Here is a 12,596-nt window from a genome sequence, read left to right as displayed (position 1 = left end):
AAAAGCAAACAGATCTAGAGACAGACTGTGTAGCCAACAACGCATTAAAATATCAGCTGACTAATGAGCAAAGTGGATCTGTATGCTTTGGAATGAAAAGATGCCTAGAAAACACGTTTAATTGTTGAAGCATTAAACTGGAACACAATGACTCCAATTTTTGTTAAAAGGAAAAATATTTTTTTTAATATATACAAAAAAAGGATAAGGAAGAGTACATTAAGGACACACTTGAAGACTGCGTTCTAAGGAAGGCATGGGTTTTTAACTTTTACTGAATTGACTCGCTTGCTACTACATTTTTTTTAAAAAAAAGATTTATTTATGCATACAAGAGCTGGGGTACAGGCCAGAGATTCAGGGGGTGAGAGGATTCAGCAGAGACAGAGTGGGGAGCATAACAGGTGGATCTACTGAAATACACTGCTGAGGGGAGCAGCAGGCACGACAGGAGAGGTCTGCTGTGCCATGTGGGTAGCTCCCTGGCCAGCTGGGGATCGAACTCATGCTGCAGAGGCTGCGGATTGCTTCATAGTGCGGTGCTTAACCCCTTGCGCCACCAGAGAGGCTCCATTACTGCATTTTTTTTAATGAGGACACTATAGTCATTTTTAAAAATGGTCCATTTTATTTGAAATAGAGAAAATATGAATAGAAAAACAGTAAGGAATGCGCTAAGAGGTATGGTTCAAAAATAAGCACTTGTACCTGCAGACCACCTCCTCCGCCAGGAGTAGTTAATTATGTCGCACTTATTTAGTTTGTGTTTGATTCTAGAGACTAAAATTGACTTTCTCCTTAGAATTTCTGCACACGTATAGTGTGTGTGTGTATTTCATTTCTGCTAGCACATTGATAGGAAGGAAGAGAAAATAGCAAATCATTTCCTTCTTTCCTTTCTCCATTTTGAGATAGTTCTCTGTCTCTCTTTTTTCCTTCCTTTCTTGTTCGCCCTTTTTATCACTACACAGTTTTTATTTGCACGCCAACATTGTTTGTTAGACATAAATCTTTTGATTACAAGAGATAAAAAAAAAAAAGCCCACTTCTGCCTAGCTTTTGCTGCAAAGGGCGGGGACTTTGTCATGTAAGAAAGAATTCAGAGGCACCAACTTTTTCATCAAGATTTTCTTCTTCTTTCCATTGTCTTCAGTCTCAATCACGTTGCTGCCTCAGGGTAGCAAAGATGGCAGCCACAGCCACCCTAGACTTCCATCACTCTTGGAGCTAACAACCCACAGAGACAAGAAAGAATGCCTCTTTTTCAGTAGCTCCAACCAGCTATGTGCAATCACTGTCACCAAGAGCATGAGTGACCCCGGCTAGTCTTCGTCATGTGCCCATCCCTATGGTGAGCAAAACAGATCAATAAATTTACCAACTGAAGAAGTATGAATTCCCAGGAAAAAAAGAGAATAGCTGTTGTAAGAAAGGAGACGCTAAGCAGTTTAAAACAGCAGATATGGGGCCTTCCCAGTGGTGCAGCGGGTTGAGCACAGTGCTGTGAAGCTGTCCGCAGCCTCTGCAGCACCAGTTAGATTCCTGGCTGGCCAGGGAGCTACCCACATGGCGTGGCAGACCTCTCCTGTCTTGCCCGCTGCTCCCCTCAGCAGTGTATTTCAGTCCATCTGCCTGTTCTGCTTCCCACTCTGTCTCTGGTGAATCCTCTCAGCCTCCTGCACCTCTGGCCTGTACCCCAGCTCTTGTATAAAAATAAATCAATCTTTAAAAAATTAAATAAAATAAATAAAACAACAGATATGCACTAAAGATGGGACTCAACGTGTGTCACATTCCACACAGCACACTCACAGCCTTCTTTGCTTTTTTGGTCTTCTTGAAAAGTTTCCCTTCCTTAGGTTTCCATCATGGGATTAGAAGACATCATTGCCCGTGTTTTTCCACCCCAGCTGTCCTATGTGTGCGCACTTGTCACGATGTGAAAGTCACTTGCCTTCGAGTGCTTCATCTCAAAAGGAAACTCTGGCAAAATGAAAAATTCTGATTTTTGAAATTCCGTATTTGATGAAGGAAAAAGAAAAAAACACTGTTTCAGATAGCGTTTTAAAAAGTCTTGAGCTGGCGAGTTATTGCATAAAAATAACTTATGTTCTTTTTCCTGAGCCAGCGGTCCTTTAAAAAAAGCAGGTGTTCCGGATACTGGAGATGACAAACAGCTTTATAACTAACGCAAGGAAGAGCCGAGGACAGTGAAGGACTCTGCCAAGTGCAAAAGCCAAGGGCAAAATAGTCCAAAACAGACTTTTCTGTAACCATTTCAAAACAGGGGAAGCCAAAGGATTAGAGGAATCATAAGTGTACAGTCTGGCCTCTTTGAAGCCTGACATGTTAGCTAGTTTGCTAAGGGTGTACATTTACACAGATCTTTCAAAGGGAAAAGATTTTTTCCTTCAGCCAAGTATGAAAATACAATAGTTTCTTCTGTATCCTCAGCTCAGGCTAAGCATCGTCAACATCTGTTGCATTAGTCTCCGTGGAGTGGGCTGTTGTCATGAAGCCTGCACAGTGCACACTGGATGCCTGAACCCGCGGATGGGAGAGGCTCATTTTCTGCTTATTTAGCTGTAGTTTTGGAGGGAACAGGGGCTTGGATAACCCTCTGTTTAAAACAACACAGTCATCCTGAAGGGCAGTGTATTCTGCAGCCACTTAGTCAGTGAGCTGGAGGATGAAATTGTTGTGTCTGTTTTATAGGCTCCAGGTTTCCTTCTTTAGGAGCATTTACAGAGACCATCTGTAATTTCTGTCTAACAAGTATGGATGAGCTCTGTGCCAATCATCAATTTTCCCCAAAATGTCACATCCATCCATTACCTTCCCGCTGAGCCTGGAGCTGGTTAGCCACCTGTTTGTCCATCTATGACGACACCGCCATCCATTTGGACAGAAGAGTCTGGGATGTGTGTTGAGGGAGCAGGTATGATGGGGTGATTTTTCACCTTCCCTGCAACAGAGCTGCCCACTAGATCTACAATGCAAGTGGAATGTGTGATTTTCAATTTTGAAGCATCTGGATAGAAAACAAATTGTAGGTGAAATTAAGTTTCAGGTTGTCCTGGGGGACTTGCTTAGTTAAGTCAAGCAGCACTATGACGCTGTCTGCAGCAGGAGTTCGATCCCTGGCCAGGGAGCTATCCACATGGCGCAGCAGACCTCTTCTGTCTTGCCCGCTGCTCCCCTCAGCAGTGTATTTCAGTAGATCTGCCTGTGCTCCCCACTCTGTCTCTAGTGAATCCTCTCAGCCCCTGCACCTCTGGTCTATACCCCAGTTCTTGTATGCATAAATAAATAAATCTTAAAAAAAAAAAGAAATTAAGTGTCTGTACTTTATTTAAGCCAGTCTAGACAAATATTGTACCATCATGAGTGGGCTATTTCACATTCTCTTTTCTATAGCAAGGAGCTGAGATCTGGTGTGTATATTTCTCTGCAGGCGCACCTCAGTTTGGACAAGCCACATTTCAAGAGCTCAGTATCGTGGCCATCTGGCTACTGTACTGAACGGTGCAGCTCCAGGGGGACCCTGTAGGCTAAACCTGAAGTATTCGCTGTGGACTTGTGTATTTATATCATACACCATAGTCCCTAGGAGTTCAGGATGCTACGAACAATAGAATTATTTTTTTCAGAAGTCCTTGTTTCCTCAAATCTGTACCCAGATTCCAAGTTTGCTTTTTTTTTTCCCCTCCCCTAGTCAGTCTAGCTATTAGAAGCTAAGGTCATGACAGATTTTAGGAACTGTGGAAAGTTACAGCTGAGGAGAAGCACTCCAGATATTTCTGGGTCATAATTCTTATGTTAACTTCCAGCTTAAATAAAACTTTTAAATTTATCTACCTGATTGTGATTCCCATAGACTTTTTCATCACTTTCAGGATTTCCTGCTCCCTGACTTGCTCTTAAATGTATTGTGTGATCTGGTCTCAATTCTCCAAGGTTTTCTTTGTTTTTGCTTTTGTTTTGTTATGTTTTGCATAAAAGAACTGGGGTGTAGGCCAGACGTGCAGGGGATAAGAGGATTCACCAGGGACAGAGTGGGGAGAAGAACAGGTGGATCTAGTGAAATATACTGCTAAGGGGAGCAGTGGGCAAAGCCACTGAAATACACTGCTGAGGGGAACAGTGGGTGAGACAGGAGAGGTCTGTTGTGCCTTATGTGGGTCAGCTCCCTGTCAGGGGATGGAACTCCACCCTAGAGATGATAGTGGTGAGACTTAACCCCTAGGCCACGAGGGAGGCCGCTCAATCTCCAAGGTTTTGGAGCCAATAATATCATTTCACATTTCTTATAATACTGCTTGATCCTTAGGAGGAAGCCTGAGGACTCTGTACTCTCTATGAAGGCTTATTGTGCCGAGCATGAGCAATCCATGATTCCCACAGACACGCTGCAAGCACTCTGATGCATCAACACTTCCTTTTGTGTCACTTGAGTGTGTGGTTGATGGCATTGTGCGTGATTGTTTGGGGTGCCAGTCTAAGAGGCAGGTTGCACATGACTTTTCTTTAATCACTCAGTTATTTGAGAACCACCAGGAACACTCTTGGTTTGTGAGTGGTTGGCACAAAGATTCTCATCAGTATAGGCTGTTCCTCTGCCTGGAACATCCTCTACTCACTGTTATGGAGCTCGGTAGCTTCTCATTTTTCAACCTTCTGAGTCCTTCCCAGACCACCCTATGTCGTGGTAGAAACTTCTTGACTTTCTTCTCCAACGAACGTCTTTTTGCCTTCATAGCTCTTAGCAACCCTGAAATAGATTTATTTCTGGACTATCCATAAGGGCAGCCTTGTGTGTATATCTTCAACAACTAGCCCAGTGCCCATATTCAAAAAATGTGTTGACTTAATGCATACCAGAGTCCTTTTATTCCTAAGAACTGTATTTTTCCATGCATATATCTTAGGTGGTAAACATTTCAAAATTATATTACATTTAGCCCGAGAGTTAAAAATGTTGATGATATTCCTCTCTTTAAAGATATTTCATTTTTTAGAAGTCTTCCTCTTCATCTGTTTCTGAATTGCTAGTCAAATCACCGTTGGCATCTAATGAGAATGCTAAATACTATCTACAAGCCAAAGTTAAGTATCAAATGAGAGGATCTACATTTTTAAAAAAAAATCTTTTAAGTACCAGAGAATCAATGGCAGGAATTCTAGTTCCATTGAATGCCATGGTACAAGTAGTGAAATAGAGGTATTTTATAGCCAGCACTCAGGTCCAGAGTCCACGTGTCTCAGGGATTCACCAAAGTGCCTTAAGTTTTCATGCAACTATTTCTTTAAACAAATACTTTTTTAATATACTTAATGTGCTCCTTTGTAAATTCTTTGAGTTTTTAACTTATTTAATTCTCATAACAACCTTTTTAAATAGGCACTATTAACAGGCTATTTGCAAGTTGAGGAAACTAAGAACTGGTCACATTAAGTAACTTTGAATATGTCAGGAAGAAAAGCTGGGATTTGAATCCATGGAGTCTGACATTCAGGTCATTGTGCTTAAGCTCCACAGTATAGGACTACTCTGGACAGTTTAAAAAAACATTTAGTCAATCAACAATTACATCTTCGTCTGTTCTTTCCATAAGCCACTTTAAAAACATCTATGAAAGGAATGTTTCTCATCAGCCATCAGCTTTTTCATCCAGTTCAATATATAGTTAGCTTTTCCCTCCATGTTTTCTTCTAAAAAGGACCATATGTCCCCAGTCCTAGGAATTGAAAAGTGGAAACTATAAATTTGGGGAGGGAAAGTAAAACTCATAAGGCAGTCATATCTAAGAAGACTGGAAACCTTACTTCATTTTCAGAAACTAGAGTTTCTTTCCAAAAGCTCTTTGGAAATAGGATTTATTCTGGCTTGGAACATTTAGGATTACAGTTACTTATGCATTCCATTCACTGGTAGCTTTCTTCTCCTACTTAGAGGTAACCAATTCTAATGTTTCTGTATTACTTATCCAAGGGGGAAAAGTTTCTGTTCTATGAGTCTGCTAAAAGCCACTTGAAAAAAAAGCCAGCGTCCAGTTCGTTACAATTTTAATCCCCTTAGGGCCTAAATCCCTTTATTCCATTTCATAACCATGAACATCATCTGATGATTAATCTAATCATCTACAAATGCGAGCTTTGGCCTGAAAATAGAATAGGTGAGAAAAAAGGGAATTACTTATAAAGACAAGAGAAACTCTGAATCCAGGTAAAATGATTACATGGCATGGTAATGTGCACAGCACAGATTATATGCTATAGAAAAATCATTATCACAATGAAGAAGGGCAACATCATAGTTACCTATAAGACCAGATGCAATTAAATATACAGAGTGGTCGCGACTGATAAGTGATCAGTGGAATGTGTTTCCCTTGGTCTCATATTCTGCAACTGTGGCAGGTTCATGTGAATGTGGTATGGTGTTCGGAAGTTGACCTGCATTCCTCTTCAAATCATTTAACCACACTCAGCTGATCTGCATTCCTTTTTAAAACAACCTAATCAAATTCATTTCAAATACCAAAACCTCCAGTCGGAGATTTAATCTGTGTTTATGCACACGTGTGAAATCTCTAGTGTCTAAACGTGCCCCTGCCGACAAATACTCCATTTTTACAGAATGTGAACTTCACAAGACCTCCCAGCCCTCGTTTTCCCATCTTAAATGAATTTCCTCATTTTCTTTTCTTCTTTGTAAGTGGGAAGGAGCAGGGCAATTTTTGCACATTGGTCTGTAACCAGGAATCGTTCTGAGAGGACAACAGGTGCCCCACCCTGAGGGGTCTGTCTCTCTCTCTCTCTTTTGTCTTTTACTCCCTCACTTTTACCCCCCCCGCCCCGAAATGATCTTTAATGTGTGGGATATGCTGCGAGCATCCATCCTTGACTTGCGTGGTAGAAATTACTTTTTTGTCCTACATTTCCAAGTTGGAATAATGTTCAGTGTAAAACATTGCTGAGAAATCACCCTTTATGGTTAAATAACAGATGCCTGATACCAATTCGCATAAGCCAGCCAGCAAATGGCTAATCTAAATAAATTACTAAAATATATTAATCCCATGGTGTAGCATAGAAAGTCAGGCTGAGTATTTAATAACTAAGATATTATTATGAAAACAAATATGCTGACTTGGCAGTTTTGCAGTGTTCACCTACCCCTAACTGAGTTCAGCATTCCATGTACAAGGGCCTTTTATTTCACCAGCAGGAAAAAAACAAAACTAAGAAAAAGTTGAATGATAAGGCCATACAATTTGAAGGAGTTTTTTTTTTTTTTAGATTTATTTATTTATGCATATAAGAACTGGGGTACAGGCCAGAGCTACTGGGGTGAGATGATTCACCAGAGACAGAGGTGGGGAGCAGAACAGGCGGATTGACTGGAAAACACTGCAGAGGGGAGCAGCAGGTGAGACAGAGGTCTGCATCATCATGTGGGTAACTCCCTGGCCGGGGATTAAACTCATGCTGCAGTGGCTGTGGATTGCTTCACAGTGCTGAGACTTAATCTCTCCAGCCACCAGGGAGGCCTCTGACTTGGTCTTTTATAAGGAGGATTACACAAGTTACAGGCAGGCGAAGTACAGTTGGAATTGTTTTGTAACCCGGGAGGGCTCGATCAGATAAACAGGAGAGGTTTTTCGCTGTGTCTAACAACAAGTTTCAGGGGGAAAAATAGTTTAAATTTTGGCTATTCATTCAAGAGACAAAGAATAGGAAGTGGGAGGTCTTTGTCTCTTATGGGCAACACATTTAGAAAAAGGGACAAGTGGGCTTTGGCCTTGTTATAAGGTAAACAGGAAGTCATCTGTGAATCTGATGGAGTCATGAAGACTCAGCTTTATCAAAGTCACATGAGGAAGCCATTCCCAGAGCACAGAGGGGTGGGGGCATTGCGCAGGCGAGCTGCTTTCTGGTAGTCCCTGGATCTGGCAGATTTCACCCTTGTCCGTCAGCCTGACTCAGCATGGAAGCCTCCGTGGCAGAGGAGGTGGGATATGACTGTAGCGGAGTCAATTCAAATAGACAACAAGCCCCCGGGAGGGAAAAAGCCTTCCTTAAAACACATCCATGAAAAAGTGACCGACCGATGAAAGACAATGTTGGTGGATTTCCTGGAAAGAGAGACCAATCCACTGGGCTCATGTTGCTGCAGAAATACTACTTTTATCAAAAAGTGTACATGAAGCTTAACCAGATAGGGAAGAGAATCTCTCAAGGCCAAGGTGAAGAGTGAGCCCAAGGTAGCTGCAAATACAATTAAGCACTAACCTGAAAAAAATGAGTTATTGGGTTAGAGTAAGTGTAATTAAATCGAGTTGGGAAACACAGTTTCCTTGAATAGAGCTGGAATCCATTGCTCTTCCTAGTATTCTGGCAGCTTTAGATCTACTGTCCTGTCTGCTTGTAACTCTTCTGATGTGTGGCACAGTCAAAGACTGTGGTCCCTGAGTCAGTTCTTTTACAAAACATCCTTAGCCCCTCGTGGACAGTCTCTTTATTCTTGGGACCCAGGCTGCTTCAGAACATGTGGCAAGACACTCCTTCGCTCGTTCTAATTGTCTCCATTTAAAAATACCCAGAACAAAATTTCTAATGATCTGTAAAAATAGGGAAACCATAAGGATAGCATTCACTGGAATCCCAGGATTCAATCTCAGAGAATCAGATTAATAATCCATAAAATTCCTTCCATACCAAGCAACTATTTTATGAGCAGTTTAGCTGCAGGACTTCAATTTCCTCTTGATGGCCAATTCCAACCTTGTTAGAAGTGTTATAGTGAAGAGATAGCCAAAGAAAGCAGGTCAAGGGAGGGTTGTCAGGTTGCTGATCACATTGTGAGTGGAAATAGGAAGCCACGTGGGTGCAGCGCAGATGAGCACTGTCTAAAGAAAAAGTCGCACAGGTATGGCAGGTGTGTGCGGGGAGCTGGGGCGTATGTAACCAGATTGGAAACTCCATAAACTCTTTTCCTATAATTCTCTGTAAATTTCAAAAATGTTCCCAAACTGGCTTTCTAATCATTCTGCGCCACTCACATGTCTTCACTTTGTTATTATTTCAGAAAGTTAAACTACTATAGAATTTATACTTCTGTTCAGCCTTGATTTTCACATTGGCGTGCATATATGTAAAACACATAGTTTTTTCCTTTTTTATAATATCTACAGTGAAGTGTGATACGTTCCTACTTCCATATCTTATTATTTGCCAAATATCCTGGGTACAGTGTAGGGTGCAAGTCTCGTCCTCTGATGATGAGGTGGGGCCACATAACTACCACTGCCCCATGAGTTCTGAGCAGCAAGGATGTGTAATTTCTCAGTCACAACATTTCATTCCTGGTGTAAAACCCTCCAGAGTTCACTGTCTCTCATTAGAGTGACCAGCAGCATTGCTGTCAGTGGTCATGAAAAGGACATAAGGCAAAGATACAGGTGACCTGCAGCTGTCATATAGGGAGAGCAAGAATATGTTTTTTATTAATCTATGAAGGTTTTGGGTGGTTGTTATGTGATTGCTTGTTATCCCAGCACAAAACCGAATGACTCCGACTGATAGAATCATATCTCTATGCAGAGTATGATTTGAGTCTTGGTACAGATAACTTATAATTAGTATAGTAGACAATGGAAACAGACTTTTGATGGCAAACATGATGTAGTATGTGCAGACGTTGCTTTATAATGTTTTGCAACCAAAACCTACATAATGTTATAAGCCAATGTTACTTCAACAAAATTTTAAAAACTTGCAATTACCTCTATCTGCGGTAGCTGCGCAACAAAGTTGACTCCAGAATTAGAGAGTAGTCTGCCCCAGCTGAATTATAGTTCTCAGCCAGAAATCAGAAAGAACCCTTCAGTGACCCAGACTCAACAATGAGAGCATACAATCTGGGTCTTTATGGATGTTTTATTAAGCAAAATTTACACTGAAAGATTAGGAAAAGTAGAGAATTCTTAACTGCTTTGTCACTGGCAATGTTATGGCTGGTTTAGCCAATTTTTGCAGTACAATAAAGATATATTATAGAAACTGGGTAAAAGGAGAGAGGAGGCAGATGTTTAATTGTAATAATTGAATGAGCAGTTACATGACAGCTATTTGGCAGATGATATACAGTGAAATGCATTTCTGCACTAATTATTTTCAGTAACTAACTCTGGAGTATAAAAATGTGTTCGATGTTGAAGATCCAAATATGAGTTATATGAACCCCCTGACATCTTGTGGACGTGACGGTGGAATAGTAGGTGGTAAGAATAGACATGAAGCAGAACGATGCTCAGTGCTTTAGGGGCGCACATCCTGGGCTGGGCAGGCTGGTGGGGTGGGGGTGTTCTAAAAAGGGGGGGTTGGTCAAGTGAGTGTGACTGCTAAACCTGAAGTAGAGGCAGCTGCTTGATTGGAAAACAGTATCAGATATGTGTGTGTACATATATACATGTATATCCATATATGTATATCCATATATGGATGCATGTCCTAATTCTCCTCCCCAAAGAATCAAGGAACACACTAGCGCAGCAGAGAATGCATGAAACACAAACTTTAACCTGGTTATACTCTCTCAAGTCCTTACTTCGGTTTCCTCGATTACCAGTTCTTTCATCTAACAGGTCTCAGTCATGCAGTTAGTAGATCCTCACTCAAGGTGTGGCTATTTCTATCCCAGATTGATTTATTTAGTTTTCGCTTTCTCACACCACCACTAGGGCAGTGCTGCATTCTCCCTGTTAAATGCATGATTTCTTCTTTCTTCCCTATGCTTTGTCATGGTTTCTATAGCTACCTCTGTGGATTTCAGATGCTTCTTTTCCCACGGACAATGAAGAGAGGGTTTATAAAGTCTTTATTTTTTATTTTTTTATTTTTTTTTTTTGTGGTCTCGGTAACAAGTTAGTGGGTACAGAGAGAGTGGGCTGTTAGAGGGAAAAAAGGAAGAAAGTGGTATCCGAGGCTGGTTGTTAGTAAGACGTGACTAAAGGGCTAGGCAGAGCTGTTCACTTGCTTGATAAAGTCAACATTAGATGGAGGAAACCAGCTTTGTCGTCATCCAGTCTCAGATCTAGCAGCTCTGCTTTAACCCAACTACTCACAACTACCACATTTTTGTGTATCAATTTGTGGTTTAGGATTTGGCAAGAGTTTCCCCAGGACAAGGAAACCAACAAACAGTCTAAGCAAAAGCAAACTCACAGCCTCCATAGAAAGTATATATAAGCATAGGTTTAAATCACACTGTAAAAATAATCACATGGAAACAATGGTAAATATGTAATGAAAAACATGTTAGAAACAGAATAAAGCATAACAAAGAACTTTTAAAAAAATAGAGGGAAAAATCTGAAACAACATCTCGAAAACTTTTGCTCTTTTACACCAGCTACGTGAAAACAGAGAACTTTCTTTCCTGAGACAATCTGTTTTCTGTGCCGGGAACACAATCAGGCCCCTTCTTGTTGAACCATTTAAACGGTGCTAACACCTGGCTCCTTGTTGAGCTAGTAGACATTTAGGGCAGCTGGAAGGAGAAATCTATATATAATTCTTCAATAAATTCTCCTTCAATAAATTAAAATGTGATATAAAAAGGCAGGATGTCAAAATATTTAAGGGGATGGCAACGAAAGTATGTTCCCTATAGAACATGTCAAGGGTGACACCAATTCCATATCTGCTGGATGGAAGCAAGATGTGCTTTTCTGAGAGTTTATACTAGGCAAGAAGGGAAAAAAGCATTTTTATTTTAACCAGATGTGAACGAATTAAACCCAATATTTTCAAGTATTTTTTTAGTGCCATATGATGTCATCTGATTTTATATTTTCTACTGAGGGGATAATGTTTTTTTTTTTTTAATTGGGAAGCCACTTGCCATGTATATATTTAAAGTTTGATAAATTACAATAAATTACAACACGGTGGGACACACTTTTCACTATCAAAAAGTAAAGAGAGGAATTTAATTTCTCGAAAGCAAATGGAATAAGAGCATCTGGCATGTCCCCTGGGCTTCAAGGTAGTCCTCATTTCAGTGACTGCGGTGCTCGGGCAGTGGGTTCTGGGCAAGGATTGCTCTAGACACAACCTCCTAATCCTCCAATTGCCTCTTCCCTGAGTAGACAGCAGAGCCGCCCTGGGACACATAGGCACTGCCTGCACTATTACACTAATCACCCAGGGAACCCCAGCTTTTAAACAGCCACATCACCCCTTTTCATTGGTCCTATATTTTCAGTGACAGGCTCACACATGACACATGTAGCCTCCTGCCACGAACCCCTGTAGTGCTGATGTCCCCAGGATCTGGCACCACTGCCCTGGTCTGCAAGTGGCCTGTGGAGAAGCATGACCTTAAGCGGGGCTGCCTGACCAGAACTTGCTGCCTCACACTTTTCTCAGGGCCAGCCCTGGGCAAACAGCCACACCAGGAGCAGGAGTGTGTGGCCCTCAATGGCTTGGCTGAATGAACTTCTCCCTTCTCCGAGCCATCTCTCCTGGGAAAGAGATTTCTTAAGAACCATTTAAAGCTTTCCAAAGGGCAGAAGCGAGATGGTCGGGAG

Source organism: Talpa occidentalis, unplaced genomic scaffold, assembly GCF_014898055.3.
Source record: "Talpa occidentalis isolate TD23 unplaced genomic scaffold, MPIMG_talOcc4v2.1 talOcc4.13, whole genome shotgun sequence".
Taxonomy (NCBI): domain Eukaryota; kingdom Metazoa; phylum Chordata; class Mammalia; order Eulipotyphla; family Talpidae; genus Talpa; species Talpa occidentalis.
The sequence above is the reverse complement of the archived record's forward strand: the minus strand, read 5'-3'. Positions refer to the sequence as shown.